The sequence below is a fragment of the Cupressus sempervirens genome, chromosome 5, assembly GCF_028749045.1.
Source record: "Cupressus sempervirens isolate cs-2001-9-10 chromosome 5, ASM2874904v1, whole genome shotgun sequence".
Taxonomy (NCBI): Eukaryota; Viridiplantae; Streptophyta; class Pinopsida; order Cupressales; family Cupressaceae; genus Cupressus; species Cupressus sempervirens.
The window spans coordinates 805,433,507-805,457,128 of record NC_143122.1 but is presented as its reverse complement, the minus strand read 5'-3'; positions in this window follow the sequence as shown (position 1 = coordinate 805,457,128).

Sequence of the window (23,622 nt, the reverse complement as noted above, 5' to 3'; positions counted from 1 at the left end):
TATCATCCCACCTGGCTAGGGTTTTCTTTTCTAACTCCACTTGACCTAGGGTTTTAGTTATTTTTGCCTTGGTTGGTGATATGATGAATCATCTTCTTAGTAATCAAAACTAGTTGCTCAAGGCATAATAGACTATTGTAAACTTGACTTAGGATGTATTTGATCCATTTGATTTGGAATCTTTGGGGCAAGTGGGGAATGTGGGATAAACCCTTATCTTCCAAGTGCTTATGGTCGAGTTTAAGAACACCATTTACACACAATTCACCTAGGGCATCATCCATCTCTAGGGTTCTAATTTCTTGAATTGCACACTTAAATTGAGTTCAAATATTGTTAATGAGTAGTACCTTAGGAGGGATCTATGGTTGTGGTCTGTTTGGATCAAGGGTTTCAGAAATCACTAACACTAGTTTGAAATCTAGTGGTTTCCATTTGATTCCTCAGACCAACATTTTTGACCCTTTCCTTGCCTTGCTACTGCTGCTTGATGCTACCATGGCTATTTAGTAGGTTATGGAAAACTTTTGAAAAACTTTACTACAAATTTCTCTTGAAATTGCTTGGTCACTCTATAATTTGCTTGATTGCAATAACACTATAGAATTTTAGGTGAAAATGATTTTGATTTCTTTCTTTTGTTAAAATTTTTCCATTAATGCTCGATACAAAGGTAGTTATCATCTACTATCTATTCAAATTGCTCAATGAATGCTTCATAACTCGGTAACCAAACATGTGTGACTTGTTACTCTTGACCTTGCTTGGTAGATTCTATGACACAACCTTACTCAGTAGAGAAAGTAACTCAGTGATAATTGATATTGATATTTCATGATGATCCTTTTGTATCCTGAATATTAATTTGGATCTTACTTCTTTTAAATTTGGAACTATTTTAGATGTGATCATGATAATGCAGTTCTAGTTCTTCCTTAAGAAATTAGTTGGAAATGGTGGAGTCACCTACTTCTTGAGTGACATGACCATCATTGTTTGAATTGGCTTCCTTGCTGGATTTTGGAATCCATTTCTACCTCATCTACTTTTTAATTTTATCTACTCTTACTTTCTTTTCATCTTCAATTCTACCTATATTGATGCAATTCTTGGCTAGATAACCAAGTTTTGTACAAGTGAAGCATCTTATGGTGGTATCTCTCTTCCTTGTGTGATGTTTAACACTGTTCATACCAATGTGTCCATACTCTTCATAATAATGACATATACACCAGGTGTTACAGTCCCAACTAAATATTGCTTTTACAATTTTCTCTATTAGATTGAATGACTTGGTTCTATAGTTTGATGCCTTGTGCCCTTGTTTCTTGCATTTGTGACACTTGCCTTCAAATTTTGGTTTCTCTTTGCATTCATTAACCTTGTGACCATGCTAATTGCAATTGTAGCATTTACCATTGAATTTTGCTTTACCATAACTCCAACATTTATTTGATGTATGACCTATCATAACATGGTGATTGCAAGTAGATCTTTGATTCCTTTGAGCACCTTGTTTGGAGGATTCACCTTCTTCTTTGTATCCAATTCCTACTTTTCCTTTTTGTCTATAGAGTTTCTGCTTATTCAGTTGATTCAATTGATTCATGTTTGGTTTGGGTTTCATCATTCTTTCATTGATTTTCTTTTTAGTGTTTAGGTCATTTTTCAAATTTTCACTGATTTTCTTTTCAGATCTCAGCTCACTTCCTATTTCTTTCATTGATCTATCTTTCTGAATTTAGATCATTTTGTAATCTTTCATTGATCTATTTTTGGCTAATGATTTCCTCATTTACATTAGAGATTTGATCTATAAGATTTGCATGCTGAAGAGATTGGTTCTGGATCTCATTGTTTCTTCCATCCATTTCTTCTTTCATCTTATTCATTTATTCCAAGATTTTAGACAAACTTATTGACTGAATTCCTTATTCTCTTTTGAGATTTCTTATTTCTTCTTGTATGGAACTATTCTTCTCTAAGAGTTCTTTGATTGCATCATTTGCTTCATCTGAACTGCTTGAAGGGAAAAAATTTTCAATCTTTTCTTCAATGTACTAATGATCATTCATTTGATTTGCAAGTTCCTTCCTTCTTTTCAGGGATTGGAAAAGTTGTCCTTAGCTTTCTGGAGTTGTGTAATGGCCATCTCTAGATCTATCTTTTCATTTTCAATTACTTTATCAAGTTTGAATATCTCCATTGTCCTCAATCTTTGCTCAAGCTATGAAGCTTTATCCTAAGAGCCACAAAACTTTGATACCAATTGTTGGAAATATTCAAGACTATGCTAGGTTATTGAGAGGGGAGGGGTGAATTAGTAACCTCAAAAACTTTACCAAATTTAGATCTTAATTACAATAATCCAATTACCATTTAATTCATTAAATTAGATCTAGCTACATGCATTAGAAACTCAAAACATAAAACATTCATAATAGTTGAATACAATAATTTGGTGACCAAGAAACCTTCCAAAGAGAAAGTAAAACTGGGGTGAGGATGATATCCACAAAACTTCACTACTAAAGCATAGAGTTAGCATATTAAGGCTTACAATGATCACTTCTAATGATATTCCCTATTAGGAGTAATTAGGAATGCTAGGTCCACCTTGTTAAAGGTTTTAAAAACACACAATTAAGTATGCACTTGGTGAAGAGATTTGACAAAATACTATTAATTCTACCTTATTAGAGGATTTGGATTGGTTCACCTGTTAGGATGAAATAGTAGATCTCTGATTTACAACTAGATTGTTAATAGAGATTATTTGAAGTACTAATCACCTTTATGTGAGAGATATGACTCTGTTGCTCCTTTGTTGATATGGCCTTACAATACACTTTATTGTTGATTCACATTCACATGATTTTGTAGGACCATAAAATGGGCTAATGTCTAACATACTATGAGCAAATCATAAACCCAACAAACATACGTTAACACCCTCTAGTCTACCATGAAAGCCAAATGAATCAAAACAAGAAAGCAAGTCTAAAACCCCCTCTTTCATTTGTAGCTCCCATGTCCTTGTTTCTTCTCCAAGTGATGTAGCTCCAAATTGCCTATAATGCACACAATATAAGAAGCAAAAGCCTATGATAATGATGGTGCTATGAGAATACTTGAAGTTGTGATTTGAATGTGAGAGCAAGAGTGAAAAAAAAATGAGAAAACTAGGGACCAGAAATGAGAGAAAGAATGCTCATTTTATAATCAACACAGAGGATGAGAGCATTGGAATTTTCACCTTGGATATGGAACATGGCAAGAGATTCCTTGGAGAATCCATGATGCATATGACACAAGATACAAAGTGTAGGATTGTATGATGCTTGGAAGTCAAACTTGGCTAAAGATGGAAGAGAATCTTTGACACATCATATGACACTTCAAACCCACTTAAAGTCAAGAATCTATGACAAAGGAAGCCAAATGTGGATGTGAATAAGAGAATACGAATATTGGATTATGACATATCTTAGCCAAGTGTCAAAGGAGAATCCATAAGGTGTCACACTCATGTGTCATGATGATGTCAATATTTTGTGGAATATTTGAATTAAAAATTCATTATTCCACACAAATAGGAATTAGTGAAAATGGAATTAGTGGTGGAAAATATGACTTAGGAAATTAAGAATATCCATGGTTTGTAGATGATGAGCCAATTAATTAATAAAATAAAAATTAATTGAGAAGGTTAGTTAAGACGAATAATTAGTGAAATGACATAAGACTAAATTATGGGTTATTTAATCCTATAGAGAAAATTAGTAGATGATTGGCTAGTTTGATTAAATAAAAGTGATAGTATCCTTTGATGAAAATGTGATGAAGATGTAGATTGAATAGGATGATGATGGATGGACCAAAGCCATCATCAAATTGATCAATTGATTAACATGCAAAGGACACATGACATGAATTAAAGATGCACAACATTTAACAGATATCATAAATGCTACAAGATCGAGATTGATTAATATGGTTGATCATAATAAGATTGATGGATGCTATCAATATTATTAAAATGGTTGATAATTCCATGATTTGACATTGAAAGACTCAACGATGTCAAAGATCAGATGACATGAATGATAGTTTGACCTAATATTGAGAATCATGAAAGTACTGAGGTCAGATTGATAGGATTCAATAGATTGATAGGTTTCCAAGGCACTGAAAGCCACAACAATGCCTAGGATTTTATAGATGCTGATTTATTTGAGATGTTTGACCCATTATAAGTTGATTAGGACTGATTTTGGGTGATTCTGAGTTGATCTGGGGTGATTTTGAGTTGATTTGAAATGGTCTCAAAATGATATGAAATGGTTTTGGGTTGATTTGAAGTGGTTTAGAATGATGATGAAATGGTTCCAAAATGATGTACAATTGATGTGAAAGAGGATATGAATGATGATAGAAACTGTTGAGATAAAATTAGGTTGGCCAAAAGATCAGTGTTAGTGGAATGAGAAAATGGGATGAATTAGTATGGAAAGTGATGTCGATTTAGGGGCCCGAGGGTATTTTCAAGGGATACCACTAAAGTTAGTGACCAAATAAGGAAAATGATAGTTCATAATGAAGATACAAATCCAACACAATTGACAATTCAAAAATTGAAGTTGAAACACAAAAGTTATAGCCTCTAGATGCAACATAGGGGCTTTGGGAGTAGTTCTAGGCATCCTACTACCACAAGTGTGCCCAAAATGCACCCAAGTGCACCCAATGCACACTTGGTAAGACCAAGTGCACTATGACATACCAAATGTACCCATGGTGCACTTGGGAAGCCCAAGTGTACTCATAAAGTACAGCCTAGAAGGCTCTAGGGACCAAAAATAGCCTAACTGCACTCAGAATGACCTAAAATTTTGTGTGGATGCCCCAAGTGGTGGAAAGATGTTAGAAATGAGTGAAACCAGTAAAAAATGGTCACATTTGGTCAAACTCGTTCAAACAAGGTTCAAATTGAGGTTGGACTAGGTAGAAAGCCCTAAAAGGTTGACAGACAATGTAGGATGGTTGTAGAATGTAGGAATGCAAGATGAAGATGATTTGGTGCATCAAAAAACATGATAATGGTGATGAATGAAGACATGAATGAAAGAATACCAAAGAGATAAGATGAGGACCAGTTAGAATGAGTTGAAGAATTTTTTCTTTCAAAGAGTGCACTATATGTCAAATGCTGCTTAATTTTGATGGAATCATAGATGTGAACCATTTTGAGCATCTACATTTTTACCCTCTTTGATACGATGTGATTTAGAGCATTGTGTCAAAGAACAATGATGAGAAGGCCATAACAAAATACCCCAGTAGGAATGATATATATGGGTGCCCCCTCGAGAAATTGACTACGATATGCATATGATAGGTCAATCTGTTGATAATGAGATGCAAGGTAGCATATGAGGAAGACACACAAGATGGGGGAGATGAAATGAGAAATTGTTAGTATGATGAGAAAACTTTTTCTTTTGTAAAGTGCACTACATGTCAAATGGAGCTTTATTTTGATAATGGAATGTGACACATCATGGCATAAAGGGCTAGAGCGCTAATACAAACCTTTTGCATAAACAAGCACAATGCAAATAAAAAATGACCTTCTCCTTCCTAAGACATATATACATTCCCTAGACTCTCAAAGTTATATTGGAATAGACAAAAAATAAAAGAAGACCATGAACCATCCCAACTACTCTCATAGATAAGTTTATATCGTCGAGTAGCATAGGAACATGATCAAAGAAAATAAAGCAAAAATAAATCACTCACTAAACAATGTGAGCCAACAACTATTCTTGTCCATTATTACTTCTTTTTAGTGTCTTAGCTCCTTAGATCATAGCTGATAGGTTGACCATATGATAGGTTTGATTGTTGATTCACTTGATAGGTTCATGGTGACGTGTTGGATTGATTATTGGTTCACATTGCTTAGTTAGGTGTGATTTTCATTGAAGTGTAGTGCTTTGCATTTTAGTCTATGAAAGTGCAAATTTTTATGCAAAAGGGATGATAATGTATAAGTTTTATTATAGATATTTGATGGGTTTTGTGATATTTAGGGTTTTGGGGATATTTGATGTTTTTGGTGTGACTAGTTTCTTTAGGACATTTCACGATTTTTTATGGTTTATTTCAAGACATTTTTTGATTTATAGTGATTTTTTCAGGACATTTTATGATTTTTAGTGCTTTTTAAGGGCATTTTATGATTTTTAGTGCTTCTTTTAGGACATTTTATGGTTTTTAGAACTTTTTTTAGGATCTTATTCAAATGTATAAGATTTTTTTATGATCATATTTGAATTTTTAGGATTTTTTTCAAGATCATAAAAGCATATACAAGTGTTAGCTCAAATCTATTATGTGATAGGTTTTCACCATGGTACTTGCCCAAAGTGCCTATTTGTCAGGTTTTCATCAAGACATCCATTTTTTCATGACCTTTTTAAACCTTTTTCCTTTTCTTTTTTCATGACATTTTCCTATTTTTTTGAATTTTTTTTTAGGACTTTTTGTGATTTTTAAAATTTTTTTTAGGACTTTTAGATGGAATCATGAATGTTGTTGACAAATGCTAAGAAGAAATATGTTGTTGATGCTACTAGTTGATAATCTCTTGACCCATAATTGATTATAACTACACAAGATTTGTTCCAAGTCTATAGCTAAGATCAAACCACTAGAAAGGCCTCAAGATATACCATTGTGTAGCATATGTAAGACAATGTCTACCTCTTGTGAATCCAGGCATCTAAAGATAAATGGGTCAAAGGATTCTTTGTACAGGATTTCATTGATGATAAAATATGCAAAGGGTTGTTGGATAAGGATTTAATTTTGGGCATTGGACAAGCTAGGTGTCTGGGTTTGGGGATAGGGATCTAGATATAAGGAAGGATTGGGAAGATTGAGACCAACAACTTCCCACATGAATGCTGATCAAGAGTGCTCAAAAATACTTTGTGGCATGTTGAACATTGGAACACTAATATTCATGGCATCCTCTTGTTTATCTTGTATCTTTTGGAGTTTCTTAGCTTCTCATTTTTCATGGTCTAATGACACCTTTCAGTTTTCACCAAGAGACCTACTTTTTTCAAAAAAATTCTCTTTTTTCTTTGCAACTTTACATCTAGAAGATGGAATTGACTCCCCAAAATATGCCAGTGTGTTCTCTTGAGGAGAAATTAATTCTTTATGATGACCAATTTTAATGCCTTCATAGATTTCAAAGTCTATTGTGAGAGTGTCATCATTGTCAAATTGATCAAAAATTGATTGTCCACATTGGTCCACAATAGTGAAACTTTTGTTCCTAGTGCAAGATTAGAAGGTGTTAGAACTTTAATAGCATATGCAACTCAGAAGGATTTAAATTTTATCAAATGGGTGTAAAATCTATATTCTTGAATGCAATTCTTGATGAGGAAGTCTACATAGAACAACCTGAAGGTTTTGTAGATCCTAGAAAAAGATATATGTTCTACAAATTAAATAAGGCATTATATGGCCTCAAGTAAGCTCCTAAAGGTTGGTATGAAAGACTTCATAACTACTTGATAAAGATTGGTTTTCAAAGAACAAATCATAACATCATTTTGTATATCAAAGTGGGACTAGGAAAGAAGATTGTTTTGGCATAAATATTCATGGATGAAACCTTATTTATAGGGAATGATGACTTGTGCAAGGCATTTTTGGAAGAAATGAGTAAAGAATTTGAGATGTCTATGTTTGGAAAGATTAATTTCTTTGTTGGATTCTAGATGCAACAAAAGAAAAATGATATCTACATTACTCAATCTAAATATATCAATGAGATACTAAAGAAATTTGGAATGGAAGATTCAAGGCCAATTGGAATTCTTATCTCTACTGGACGTAAGCTTTCCAAAAATGATGACTCCAAGGAGGTAGATCAGACCACATATAGATCAATGATTGGAAAATTATAGTATGTAGTGCATACGAGGCTTGATATTACATTAATAGTCAGTATGGTGGCAAGATTCTCAGCAAATCCAAAAGAAAATCACATGATGTCAATCAAAAGAATCATGATATATCCAAAAAGTATTGAAGACTATGGTTTATGGTACAAAAAAGGAGGCAATTTTGATTTAAAAGTATTCACAGATGCTGATTGGGCTTGATGATAAAAAGAGCACCAATGGTGGAGCATTATTTCTTGCTAAAAGACCAGTGTTTTAGATAGTAAATAAATAGAATTGCATTTCTCATTCTATAGTAGAGACATAATATGTCGTAGCAGTAGTGAATTGTTCTAATATTGTTTGGTTCAAACAATGGTTGGCAAGAATGAAGATACAGATCAAGGATCTAGTGGTTATATACTGTGATAACATCAGTGTAATTAATATATCAAAGAATTTAGTGATGCATACCAAAATAAAATACATTGCTATAAAATATCATTTTTAATAGAATTGGTACAAGAGAAAGAGGTAAGATTGGAATATGTGAATACAAAAGTAAAAAGTGTAGGCCTATTCACTAAGCCATTACCTAAGGATGCATTTTTGTATATAAGAGGTAAGCTAAGGGTCATTCTTCTATCTGAAGCTCTCTAAATGAAGTTTAGTGATGCATCAACTGAAGCATGTTGAAGATCAATCAATTGATGCAATATTGACAAAGGAACCTTGCAAATGAATTAGTACATAAGGTACATTGATATTTATTTAACATTGTCTTTGGCATGAGATATCAAAGAGGGAGAAGTTTTTTGTCATATCTCACATAAATTTTATCACTTCAAGAGATGAGAAGGAGGGAGATATCAAAGATAGAGGCTTGTTGACAAAGGGAGAAATTGAAGGAAGAGAGAGTTCACACTGATAGAGAGAGTTCTCATAGATGACAATTAGAATGAAACTAAGGATACATTACTTACTTTATTCTTGCTCTAAAATTTCATTGCATTATGACATGTTGAGTTGCCATCAATGCCAAAGAGGGAGATTGTTGAGAATAATTTATTAATTGCATATTATCTTTGGTGTTACAAAAAATGTCATATCATTGCAGTTAGTGTATGTCAAGCTCATTTGGGCATTGAAGATAGTTTCTTGTGTCTACTAAGCATTCTAGAGTTTGCCTAGTTTAGAAGATAGTGTCTACCAAGTTCACTCAGGCGACAAAGGAAATTTTGTAGAAGTTGAGTGTTAACTAAGCTCACTTGATTGCCAAAGGAACTTTGAGAATATGCAGTATTAACTAAGTTCACTTGGTTAACATAGGAAGATCACTTTGAGTTAATATCTATAAAGTAGGGTTAGCTAAAAAATGATTTTCTTGCTTTGGCATATTGAGTTAAATAGTTTTGTTTGTTGTTCTAGCCGACTAAGTAGGTGAATATTAATTATTCTAAGTTGTATTCAAGCTAATTTGATAGTGTGTAAGATATAAATATAAGGTCAAGTTGAGGATTGAATGTGTGGATTAGAATTGAAGATTTGATGATGCTTAGAGGAAGCAAATTAGAAGGATAAGCATAGTATCCTTTTTGAGATGCAAAGATACATTTGATTTGGAAGGATCAAGTATACAACCCAAAATTGAGATTTGTAATCAGCAAATAAGTTTCGTCAATAATTAAGTCATCTCATTGTTACTCTCTAACTATTGTAGTAGTGAACTAAATATCTTAATAGAGTTGGCTTAACAACTATTTGTAAATCCTTTAACAAGGTGGAATTTCTATTGAATTGTCCAAAGACCTCTAACAAGGCCACTCCTGACAATGTGATTAAATCCTCTAATAGGGTCACACCTAACTATGTGTTTTGTGACCTTAAATAGTAACTAGTTACAATTGGTAGTTTTTCCCAAATTGGGTTTCCATATTAAAATCTTATATTCATGTTATTTCTTTTATGTGTTTGAATCTAAGTTAAAATAATATCAATCATTGATAATATCTCATATTTTCATGTTAAGCATTTGATGAGATATTTTAGTTTTTACCAAGTTACAACATTTTTGTTCTACTTTTATTAAATTTTTGCAGAGTTTAGTTTTGATTTATATTGGCATCTAAGGGATCTAGAATTTATTTTCATGGTAACTAATTCACCCCTCCCCTCTCAGTTACTCCTCTTACATTTCCAACACTTCCTTGACACAAAAACTACAAGGATCACCTATAAACTTCTTAGTCTTAGAGGAAGACTCACTCAACTTAGAAGGTTTACTCTTCTAATGGATTTTTGAGTATCTAATCTAGGAGATTGCTTGGAGGAACTCACACTACTAATTGAATCTTCTTTGGAATTCAAGTTTTGCATTGGCTTCCCTATAAATGTTTGTGAAACTAATGTATGGTTCCCTTGAAGTTTTGACTGAATTAGATAGATGCACTTTGTATCAATCTTTCTCTTCCCACATCCCTATAATAATGATATCTATTTTTTAAAATCTTTTTAGAAAGTCCTCAGTGGAGGAAAAAGAATCAGGTACCAGCGATGGAAGATTTGCCTCTATCTAAAGTACCCTAAACTCATTAATAGTACCAAAAAAGTTCTTGAACTTGGCCAACATCTCTCAAGAAGTATCACACCCGTTAAGATGAATTTTTAAGATATTTAAAACACTCAAATAAATCAAACCCATGGCCTCACCCATCTTATTCCTATGTTGCAAGGTTTGATAGGTACTTAGAAATATTGATTGGACTTCATCTAAACAAGAAAAAAAACCCTTTGAATGGAGAATTTGTGTCATGGTAGTTGTCCATCTATGATTGTTATGTGGGTTTATAGGAACTAGACAAGAAGAGGTCAAAGACATTTTTCATAGGTGTTTTTTTTGATATAGTTCTAGTTTATTGATGTAAATGACAAAAATAAGAATAAAAAAACACCCCCTAGAATGCAAAAAAATGAACCCCTACTAGAAGGAATGTATATACAATAGAAAAAATAGCTTCAATTGAGTCTCATGTATACCTTTGAAAAACATTATGAAAATAATAGAGAATTTGAAGAGACTTGTTTTAGACTTCTTTCATATCGAAAAATGGAGCTAAATTGAGCAATTTATGCACCCCAAAATACAAAAAGGATCATTTGACTTTAATAGAAAAAGATATTATACTAGAAAAAGCTAGAAACAATCTACACTAATCTACCCATCTCAAAATCAACTTTCCAATGGTATCTTGTTTTCTATTGTAGGGCCTCAAAAAAGAAAAGAAAATATTTGAAACCCCCACAGACCTTAAAAATTAGTCCCATGTCCTTGTATATGACTAGCCACTAAGAAAAAAGGGCTTGGTGGGTTTTCCTAGCAAAGGTGATACGGTGGTGACTCCTCGATGGAAGAATGGGGATAGACCAGTGGTGAACTATTTGTTGTGGTATATTGGTGGAGTAGGCTATTTTTGTGGTGGCCAACCAATGGGCCATTGGTTGTGTGTTTATTATGGGCCATTGGTTGTGATTTTATTAAAAAGGGAAACACTTTTCAAAATTAAAAAAGTGTATTGTTTTTTCTTTTTGAATTGATAAAAACTACCCTGGGGTGAATGTAGAGGCCATATGGCCCTGGTAGGAATAAGATGTTTTGCCTCATAATTGCCCAGTCTCCAAAAATGAAGTTCTTTATATGGAAATATAAGTTTCATGCACTTTGAATCCAACTATGATGTCCATTTGGACTCAAAGTTCTCTAAATTTCAAAGAGAACCCTATTTCCAAAAATGAGTATAGAAAAATGCTAGATCTAATCCAACAAACCCTTGTTCATGATTTCTTCAATAAACCCAAACAAGTTGCAGTAGATCCAACTCTAATTCTATGAAGGATATGATAAGAACAAATCCACAAATCCCATAAAACATCTTCATGCAATAACTTGTCATAGAGAAGAAAATGACAAGAGAAGGCAAGGATTTGGCTCTAAAATATGCAAGAGTATATTATTCGACAAAAAGAAAAAGAAAAATATACAATGGATCAATGCTTATAGAAGGAGATCAAAAAATATAAAAGGGAAACCCTAAGAAGTAAATGAGAGGTAAATGACATTTAATAAGAATGCATGTGCATAAAGTGAGATCTTAAGCAAGGAGCAATGATAATTTAATAATTGTATTTAAATTAATCCTTTAACAATTTGATTAGTAAGATTTATTTTATTTTTAAAGATTATATTTAAGACGATTTATATATTTTTTACTTTTATTTAACATTCATTTAACCTAATTTTACATTTTTAATTTACATTTATAATGAAGTTTTAAAAACTAATAATTTATAAACAATAAGAAAATATATTTGTTGGCTAGAAAAAGTAGAGATTTTATTTATAAATAGTTTTGAACACTTTAAAACCGGTTAAATTGTGTTGCAATATCCACAAAAAGGAAAAACATCTGAAAATTTGGTTTTTAAAAATAAAAACTACAAGAAAAAAATGGATGGTGTAAAATATTTTTAAATAAATAAGATATTTATGAAACTATGATTAAAACAATGCATCCCCTTATTCAAAAACCAACTTAATGCCTAAATATGTGTTGTTATATATGCCCACTATCATATAAACACAATTATAAAATAATTGGTCCTTGTATTTAGCTACAAAAGATAGTTTTGGGACTAATGTATTCATATGAAATGAAAATATGTCGAGAGAAGGTATTTTGAACAAGCACCTAAAAATAAGAAAAATGAGATGGTTCAAATCATTTTAAGCATCTTGCATCCTATATTGGTCGTTATTGATCTTTGATACAATTTTGAGGTTGTAACACTTCACAAAGGGTATGGCATTGGCATAAGAAGGTCGACCATAGTAGAGATAAACAATATTGCATAAAGTTAGCTACCAAGAGCATTCACACTTAACATGGTCAACCTCAATAGATAAAGAAAAGACAAATACAATATAATAAACCTACCACAAATTATATAATCAAACAATTCACACTGCATCATCCTCCAAAATTAATTTCAAACATAACTTGTTGCACAAAAAAGTTTTCTAATGCACATAGCTCCATGCAGATCTCAACATGGAATAAAAGATCCATATCAACCACTTAAATCTTTCTCAAAATCACATCCAAATCAATAACTTTTTGTAAATAAAAACACCAAAAATAATTAAATTGACCAGAGACCAACACAACTCAAAATGTCAAACAAAAACATTAATTTAATTGTGGAGCCAAACAATGTCATATATCTAAATTGGAACATTATGAAAATGTTAAGAACGTGTCCAAAAAATTGCACACTAAGAAACATTCATGTCGAACATTCTCCAAACTAATTGTAACTATTCCTAATAGCCAACCATATTGTTAAAAAACAACAAAACATATTTCTAAATCCTTGAATCTTTGTGATCTAAAGAGTAGGATAATGAAACATTCACATACTTACATGTGACATCACCAAAACTACAAACCTCCAAATTCCTACATAGAGAAATCTCCCATAAAGATTCCAAATACTCTTCTTACATATACCAATTTCACATACTTTTCATCTTCTAGATATATAAATTTCTAACTATTGACTTATCATCACCACCAAATATCAAAAAAGTCATCTAAACATCTAATACTAGTTTTCAAATGTTATTTCTTGCATATTTTAGCTTTTCATACACATGAAACTTCTCTCCATTAGGTACAAAATTGGATTTGTACGAATCTCCACCAAGTGGAGAAAAATACACAAAACAAATTGACATCAAATAAAACATTAAATACACATTTCTAACAATCTCCCCCTTTTCATTAATGGTAATACCAATAAAAAAATAACACCATGATGACACGCTATGAACTTCTCCCCCCCTTCGACATCAAGGACAATTGGTATTACATTGGAAAGTATTTTGTCAACATCTTTTTTATATCTTCCCCTTACAGGGATATATTTGTATTGTTCTTCTCTCCACATATTAACAATCTTCAAATTAGTACACAAAATAACTCCCCTCGTCCAAGTATAGTTCTACCAAAAAAATTTGTCCAAATAGGAACAATTCATCTTTGCAAGGAAAAATTAGAACTAAGAAACCATAACTTTCATTTCTATCCTTGAGAGTATCAACCACATAAATCTAAGAGACAAAAGATATGAAATATGTTTTCCCTTGGAAATTGCACCATTCTTATACATCTAGTTTGAAGGAGGGGCATTAACTCCTAATTTCTTCTCAGGGATACTTAAAAGTATTGTTTGATAGTTCATTTACAAATATGTCTTCAATTTGATCATGTATGGGTGGGTGTATACTCTAATTTAACTTCCTTCTCTACAATTTTATCTCTCAAGAAATGATACTAGATATACATAATGCATGACTAAATTATTTCAAATATTAATAGCAATATTATCATACATAATTGGAATTACTTCATTATATGCAACCTTAATATCTTGTAGGGAAATTTTCACCCATAACACATTTATGCAACAAGATTATACTACAATACACTATGTCTCTATAGTGCATAATGGCATTGATTCTTGTTTCTTACTCATTAAGAGACCAATTTATCTATAGATAAAAATGCACCTCTACTTGTAATATTTTTCTCATTTTGCACATCCTACCCAATCTATATCACTAAAATCATTCAAAGTGAATTGATTATCCCTTTTGAGAAAATACCTAAAGTTTAAAGCCTTTTTCAAATATTTGAATATTATTTTTCTTAGTTTCTAGTTTGATTACTATTGGCGTAAATAAGTATTTACTATTTATACTTTATTTAAGTTTACTTAGGTTAATGCATTTTCATATTAGTTGTCATGTAGACATGTAGGAGTTTTCATATTCATATGAGTTGTCATGTAGACAAGACAGTAGTTTGCATTCTAATTGAGCACATGTTGTCTACTATAACTCTTTATGAGATACACTTTTACATTCTTATCCTCTCATTATTGTACATACATTCATGCACAATGGAGGATAATCCACTCTTGGTGGACATGTGCTTAGTTGGTATGCTTATCTCTTTGTTGAATCCTATTCATATCAGTGTCTTTTATATACAAGGTACTTCTATGATGCATTCAGGCAATTATTTGATTAATCCATTCTCATTTGATGATGTCTTGTCTCTCATGTGCTATCTCTTGAGCTTCTAGATCTTGGCATTTCATTCTTGCCTTAAGCAAATTCTTACATGGTACCAGAAGTATACCAAATTCTTACATGATAAGAAAGCCATAGGATTTTCATTACATAGCCATTGGAAAGAGTTTTCTTTTGAAGGTCAAGATTGATCTTGCTAGTGCAAAATAGATATTGAAATCACATTTAGAAGGTCAAAAAACCGCTAAATCAACTCTTGTTTCATTAAAATTGGAAATCTAAGGTTAAATATAGAGTCATTTTTTTTGGAGGTGCGATGAAGATGATTTAGGAAAAATAATTATAGAGACAATTTTCAAACAATAATATCTCCATCATATAGACTCCTTTTTTAAAGATTTTTTTTTTTTTTGTTTTGGGGTAGAATTTCATGATCTACAGATTATTGTAGGTTGTTTGCAATCCCTTTTCCAAATTTTTTCTGAAAATCACAAATCCCAATTTGTCCAACTTCAAAGGCTTAGTTCAAGCTCATCTGGACACATTTAGGTGCTATTTTTTGGAAAGTGCATCATTTTTTGTCTACTTTGTAGATTTGGTATCAGTTTGGGGTAATTCTTAGTAAACATAGTACTTTTAGCATTTGGTCATTTTGGACCTATTTTGGCATGTGTAATTAATTAGATCCTTTGGCTCACTTTGACAAGTGGAAATTGTATACACACTAAATATAAAGTGCCAAAATCATCTATTTTGGGGGGTTCTTTGATTAAGTGATTTAGGGGGGGGGGGTGTGGGTGTGCCTTGGGTGTTTGTGCTTCTCTTTCCCCTGTGTTCTTTTATTATGCATCATGGGTTATCCTAGGTTTCCACTTTTAACTCCACATAATTATGCTACATAGAAAATTAGAGCATGGAGTAAAATGATGAAAAAAGGTTTAATTGATTGTGTTGATGGAACCATGGTTACACAATCTAATTTTGATAAACTAAATGAATGGAATCATAACAATAAGTTTCCTTTTGGTATGTTGAGGAAGTATGTACATGAAGATCTTATCTTCCATATTGATAGTTGTAAAGTACTAAAGGAAGGATGGGAAAATTTTGCTAGCTTGTATACAAAAGTAGACAAAGCTCTTGATTTTAAATTGATGAAAATCTCATGTCATTAGATCCAAAGGAGTTTGACACAATTCAAGACTATATCACCAAGGAAATGGTCAAGGATTGTGGAATTACCATAGAGGATGAAAAATTGATCTATAATTTGATGACAAAACTTCCTCCACCATATGCATCATTTGTTTCAAGCTTCAACACTTATGAATTGACCTTAGGTTCTTCCTACACCATGCCTTGATTTGATTCCTTCATAGAGATGTTGATGGTATAAAAATCAAATTTGATGAGCATGAGGATTCTCAAGTCTTCAAAGTCCAAAGCATTGGTTGCTAGTAAAGGGAATCAAGGAAAAGGGTCTAACAAGAAGCAGAAATCATGGAAACAAAATTCACAACAAGAGAAACAACACTCAACCTCCTCACCATGAGAAAACTCCAATAGTAAGGGTAAATCATCCAAGAAGGAGTTTCTTACTTGTGCATATTGAAAGAAGAATGGACATAGAGAAAATCATTGTTATAAGAAGGAGATAGATGAACTCATGAATCTTCTTAAGAAGAACCAAATTGGTCTACCATCAATAATGACTACTTCATTCTCTTCTTCACATTTAGATTTTGATAAAGGAAATGATGAAATGGGAAAAGGTCAAGCCTTAGTAGCTACTTCAAGTCAAGATTTAGGGAGATGGCTTCTAGATTCAAGGTCTTCTCATCATATGACATCTTCACAATCTATGTTTCCATCATTTGATCCTTTTCATACTCCACCTATCTTGATGGGAAATCATACTTACATGAATTTTTTTGGGAAAGGAAATATTGATAGAGGGATACTTCAAAGATGTGTTGTGTGTACCTTACCTTAGTCATAATCTTCTTTCCATCTATTAGCTCACTCAGGGAGATAGAAGAAGGCTATGGAATTCACACCTAATTAATTTTTTATCAAAGACTTGGATACTAGAAAAATCATTACTATAGGGGTGGTTGATCACACATCTTGGTTATACTACTTTTGAGACTTTGGTAATGATGATGATAGTGATTTATTAGTGGATTCTTTAGCAGATTTTGATCACAATTCTATTGTTGATTCAAACTTTGAGGAGAATTTTGGCTACTTGAACATAGGTGTTCTCACATATGATCAAGTTCTTGAGCCTTCCATTTCTTCTCCTCCTACTAATATTCCATCTACAATTTTTCCTAATGATAGTTGTATTCACATAGCCATGGATTCAAGTTATTTAGTGCAACATGATATTCATTGTCTTCCAAACTCAGTTCCATGGGATGAATACTTGAAAAACATTTCTAATTTGTTTGTGGAGTCCCAAATTGTAGATTTGAGAGACATTATTGATGAAATTCATCTTCTATTCAGTGAAGATGATCCTTCTTTAGTTGTTGTGAGGGAACACTGTGACCCTTATCTTCATTCTCTACTTGATCATTCTTTTTAGTTTGACATGATGGTAGATCCTTTGATACAATAGTTGGAGAAGGTCACTTTCTCTTCAAAGGAGACACTTGAGTCCTTGATACATGTTCTACATTCATGCTCAGTTGAGCCTAATTTGTCTTTTTAAGCACAGTGGCATTGTACACATGATTTGGAGGAGGCACCTTTCAATATTGACATGGGGACACTTGAGTAGGTTTCAGAGATTTCATAAATTTTGAGGTTTCTTCCCATAGATGGGAGAGGCTTCATTGGTACACCTTTGGTTCTATTTCTTCCTAAGGGGAAGAATGTTGTACTACACTCATGGAGGAGTTTCTACATTGATCTTGTATCATCTACCATTGGTTTACATTCTACATTTGGTGGAGGTTACTTGGTCCATCTTCTTCTTCTTCTCTCTTATGGAGGGATTGTTTCATCACATGAGGTCTTAATCTCCCTCATTTTCTTTTGCTGTACTTATCTCTCTTTTTGGAGGGGGGTTTTTTCCATGTGGTTTTCCCTCTTTCTCCACTTTATGAGGGATTGCATTGCATATCTTTTGCACTTGCATCTTGTAAATGGGTACCCAACATGGCCTAGTAGCCAGGACGCATCTTGCATTATTATATAGCTTTTGTGAGCTTAATTACATTCTCCTAAGTTTCACTTAAGGGGGTGTTGGTGTAAATAAGTATTTACTATTTACACTTTGCTTAAGTTTACTTAGGTTAATGTGTTTTCATATTAGTTGTCATGTAGACACCTAAAAGTTTGCATATTCATATGAGTTGTCATCTAGAGAAAATAGTAGTTTTCACTCCAATTGAGCACATGTTGTCTACTACATCTCTTTATGAGATACACTTTTATATTATTATCCTCTCATTGTTCACATAGATTAGTGCATAATGGAGGATTATCCACTCTTGGTGGACATGTGCTTAGTTGGTATGGTTATATCCTTGTTGACTCCTAGTAATATTAGTTTCCTTTATATACAACTCACTTCTATGATGTATTATATCAATTATCTAATTAATCCATTCTCATTTGATCATATATTGTCTCTCTTGTGCTATCTCTTGAGCTTCTAGATGTTGGCATTTCATTCTTGCCTTAGGAAAATTCTTACATGGTATTAGAGCTATACCAAATTCTTACAATTACTTTAAACTACCTACATATCTTCCAATTAATAAAATTTCATGCATAATATCTAGGCATGAAGAAATGAAATACAACAATCTAATCATCATAAATATATAGATATTGTGATCAAATTTTGGAGATTGATCATCCTTACATAAACAACTTCAAGTAGTCATGGGAGTCCCAACTAGTTTGTAATCCTCCATCTCTAGTTTTTTGAATATGTCCCTAGACCACTTGGTGTAAGAAAAAAAATGACATCTTAAATCTAAGTAATTTGAAGACTAAATATAAAGTTGCAATTACTATCACTGAAAGAAGTCTCACAAAAGAGTTAGGAGAATATGGAAACAGTGATAAGTTTATCAATGCATCTTGTAACAATTATGATGGTAGTTGATTTTTGAAAGATACATTGACATCACATATTTTAGGTTTTCATTGATGGAAACCATACATGTTCTCAAGATCACTTGTCTTATTTTGGTAGTACCAAAGGTTAGATTGTTAAATTGGCACATATTGATGATATCATTCAGTTGAGTTATGAGATTCTGAGTAGTAGAAATCAATTTGTAGTGAAGAATAATCTCGGTCAGCTACTAGATTAGTAAGAGATCCCACCATAACAATTAATTTATGTATTTATGAGTTTGATTCGATGAATTTGACATGATAGAAGATATTAATGACATTTTTTGAGGTTACCATGAGGATTTACAAATAGATTTGGTTGAGAATTTATATGCTACATTTTTGTGTTCTTGAGGTTGAATAGTTTAATTATTATTTTTGCAATTGGGTATATATAACATCAATTTTTTGAGTTAATTTGAGCTAGAGTACAGTGAAAATGATATATTGGCATGTTATGTGTGTAAAGAACCTACGTGCATATGTTAGGTTGATGATATTTTATCACACCTACATGGAATTGTAAAAGAATAGACTATTTTATTTCTAAGTTCCCTATTTTGGGTTCTAGTTCAATCATTTTGTATGAGAGACAGCCTTTATATGTTTTAATTTGAGAGATGTGTCTGAATGCAAGTGAATTCCCTATTTTGTAGTTAAATATTTAACAAGGTTATTAATTATGCAAAGTAATCATTTCTGGGTTCCATCTCTATCATTATTTTTTCTTAAGAAGGTTTCCATGTAAAAATCACGATGTAATAATTTTTTGGATGATTCATTTATGCTTTTGTTGTTTATTTTCATTTATATTTGATTTATTGTTGTGTAATCAACTTAACAAGGTTTAAAAGTTTAGAATACTAATTTACACCCCCAAGTGTTCCTTAATCCTAATAATTGGTATCAAATATTTGAGCTTTAGTTTAATTCTATATCCTAAAGGAGATCCTAATGAGTGATTCAAAAATTTCTAGTGGTTCTTAGAGATAACTCTTGATTTCATTTTAAGATATTGACAGGTTACTCAAGGAGGTTTAATGTTTCATTGATAATATGAGGGGACAATTGAACAAATAAATAGACATGAGGAGCGATCTTGTTTATTAGTTAAATAATAGAGGAACCAATGATAACTGATAGGCCTTAAAGGGAAAATTATATGAATTTGAGAAGCCAACATAAAGAATAATAGTGAAGTCATGGTAGTAAAAATGATAAAAGATTTTTAAGTAAAGGAAAAGAATGAAAAATTTCTTGAGAAGAACATAACGAACATATGTGATGAATGCCATAGGTTGAATTATATAATTGGATAAATGAACCTTGATCATGAAGAATCTAGACAGAATGAGAAATAACTTAAAAGAGTTCATGAGATTATTAGGATTTATGAACTTTCTATTGCTATTGAGCTCATAGAAAAATTCAAAGCTACTTAAATAGATCTTGATGAGAAACTTGAGAGCTAAAGACCAAAGGGAGATGCACAAAGGACTTTGTTTTGAGAAAGTGTCTTTCCTTAGATATGGTGAGAATAAAACCTTATTGAAAAATTAGATGGATAGAGCCAAGAGTTCAGCAATGAAGAAACCTAATACAAAAAATTTTAATAATATGTATTTTTCATGCAACAAAGTTAGTCATAGAGAAAACTATTGTAGAAGAAAACCCAATATCATTCCCTTTTATGGCTAAAACTTTACTTGCTACAACTATGGACACAAATCCAATTAGTGATGAACCAAATTGAAAAACTATATGAACATAAGGAACATTATATATTAGAAATGTAATACTTTTGGTCACATATGGAAATAATGTAGATTGAGAAACAATCCAAGGTATGGAAATTCAAATGTTATGTGTTTCAAATCTAAAAATTTAGGTCATATAGTTGAGTATTGCAGATTCAATAATGCAAATGTGAATATGAGAAGATCAGTTGAAAGGAAAAATATGTGAAATAATGATAAATATAAGAAAAATGTTGATGTTGAAGAAGTTAGGAAGAAAATGTGTAAGACATGGATTAGAAAGATTAGATTAATGCTAATGGATGAATCACACCAAGTGTTGGTGTTGAATCTTCATCAGTGAATTGATTAAGTCAATAACCTAAGGGGGATTTTCCATGAAAAATCCTTGCCCAACACCTAAATTAGAATTATCAATTTAAATGTTTGGTCTTATTAAATGTAGATTTGAATTTAGATCATGATGAAATCATTATTGAAATATTTATGATCAATTTTAAAGCATTGTTGACAAATTTTTGAATCCTAGTCTTTAAGTAGCCTATTGAGGTACGGTATCATGCATTAAAAGGGGGATTTAAGACTTCAATTATCACCTTTATATATAGGGAAAGAGATTTAGTATAGATCAAATGGGATATTTTCATATGATCTATTTGATATCTCTTAAGAAAGAAAGTTGACTACACATGATGAAGGTAAGAAAGATGGAGAGAGGACATTGGTCAATCTATTTCCTATTATTGGAAAATAAGAAATTTATGTTATTGTTAATTAGGAAAAGAAGGAATTTATGAGAAGATAAATCTATTAAATAAGCTCATGATTAGTACAACTAAAGAAGATTAAGGAAATAAAGGATATACCTATATCTATATCCATATCCATATTTGTATTAGTATTAGCATTAGTATCTATATCGTTATATGTATCAGTATCAATATCAATATTGGTATTGGTATATGTATCCATATCCATATCCACATATGGTCACATACCTAGTCTTGGCAACATCCCTTCACTACCAAGGGTATATTCTAGAATTTATGACCATGCTAGGAGACATAGAGTCAAGGTACATACAAGATTCAATTTGAAATTCAAATTATAGTTTAATTTATAACTAAAATAAGAAGAATTTCTGACCATGCTAGGAGACATAGAGTCAAGGTACATACAAGATTCAATTTGAAATTCAAATTATAGTTTAATTTATAACTGAAATGATAATAATCATGGTTTGAGTTTTTTTTGTTCATGATCCTTTGAAGCTAAAGATTGCATATTGAAAATGCTTCATCTTGATGATCTATTAGTAGCCCAGTGTGACCTAAGTATTTAGATTTTTAAAGTATTTTTTTACATGTTTTGAAATGGCATATGCCACATTTAGTAAAAAATTGCTTTTGATGTAATTTATGCCATATTCTATATGTTTATACATACTTATTAAATAGTTTCATAAATAGAACATGACTTTTTCTATAATTTGTTCCTTATGTGAACTATATGTACCAATTATGTTTATGGAATCATTATGTGGCTTTTCTAATGCTAGTGTAATTGTTCCTATGATTAAGTAATATTTGATGTGTTTGGAAAATATTTGTTTCAATATTTTGTTCCATATTTGTTTCAATACATGTTACCATAATATTTGATATGTTTCATTTTTCAATGATACACATTTATCACTATACACTAAAATTAAATTAAATTAACAAGTAATGAATGACCTATAATACATTTTGTAGTTATCATACATAAAATACATAATTTACAAGAAATACCCTACAACACAACACTAAAGTGTGAGCCTCTTATGCGAGGTCTTGGGTTCAAGTTAACTCAATATTAATAAAAAAATAACAATATTAAAGTACAATGCCTTATAATAATTATTCTTGTCTTTGGTCTCTTACCAATTAAAAAAACATACATACTTTATAAAATCCACCACAATGTTGCCCAACAGAGCTGTGTTCATCATGGGGTCAAAAATTAGTGCAAATGTATCTGGTTGGACAAGTTTACCCTAGGCATGGTCTTGTTTTTCCTCTCCATGTGTCAGAACTCTTAAAGCCACACCCTACCAAAAATGTTGCTTAAGTGCCCTTAAGTGCCCTAAGTGCACAAAATTTTCAAATTTTACATACCATTTCCTACAATTTGTTGAACCTTTGTGTAATCTATTTAAATTTATAGGGTCATGTTATGTCCCTTTACAATAACATGTCCCAATTTTTTAAGACATACTGTCAATTTTGCATGGAAATAATATTTTTGTTCATGAAAAAAGAGTAAAATCCATTCCATGAAAAGTTTCAAGGTAGCACAAAAGGAGTTGTGCTTTTCATGGGGTTTAATTATTAGTGAATTTTTTTTTTATTAGAAAGATTTACACTAAGTATGTTCCCACTTTTCCTCTCATCATGTCAAAACTCTTAGTGTTATTCTCTATTGATAATATCTTGTAAGTGTCATAAGAACACAAAATTTTCAAAATTTGATACACCATTTATTTCAAATTTTGGAACCTAAAAATGATATATTATATTTATAGCTTTATGTTAGGCCCCTCTACAATAACTTCTCTTAGCTTTTAGAGACT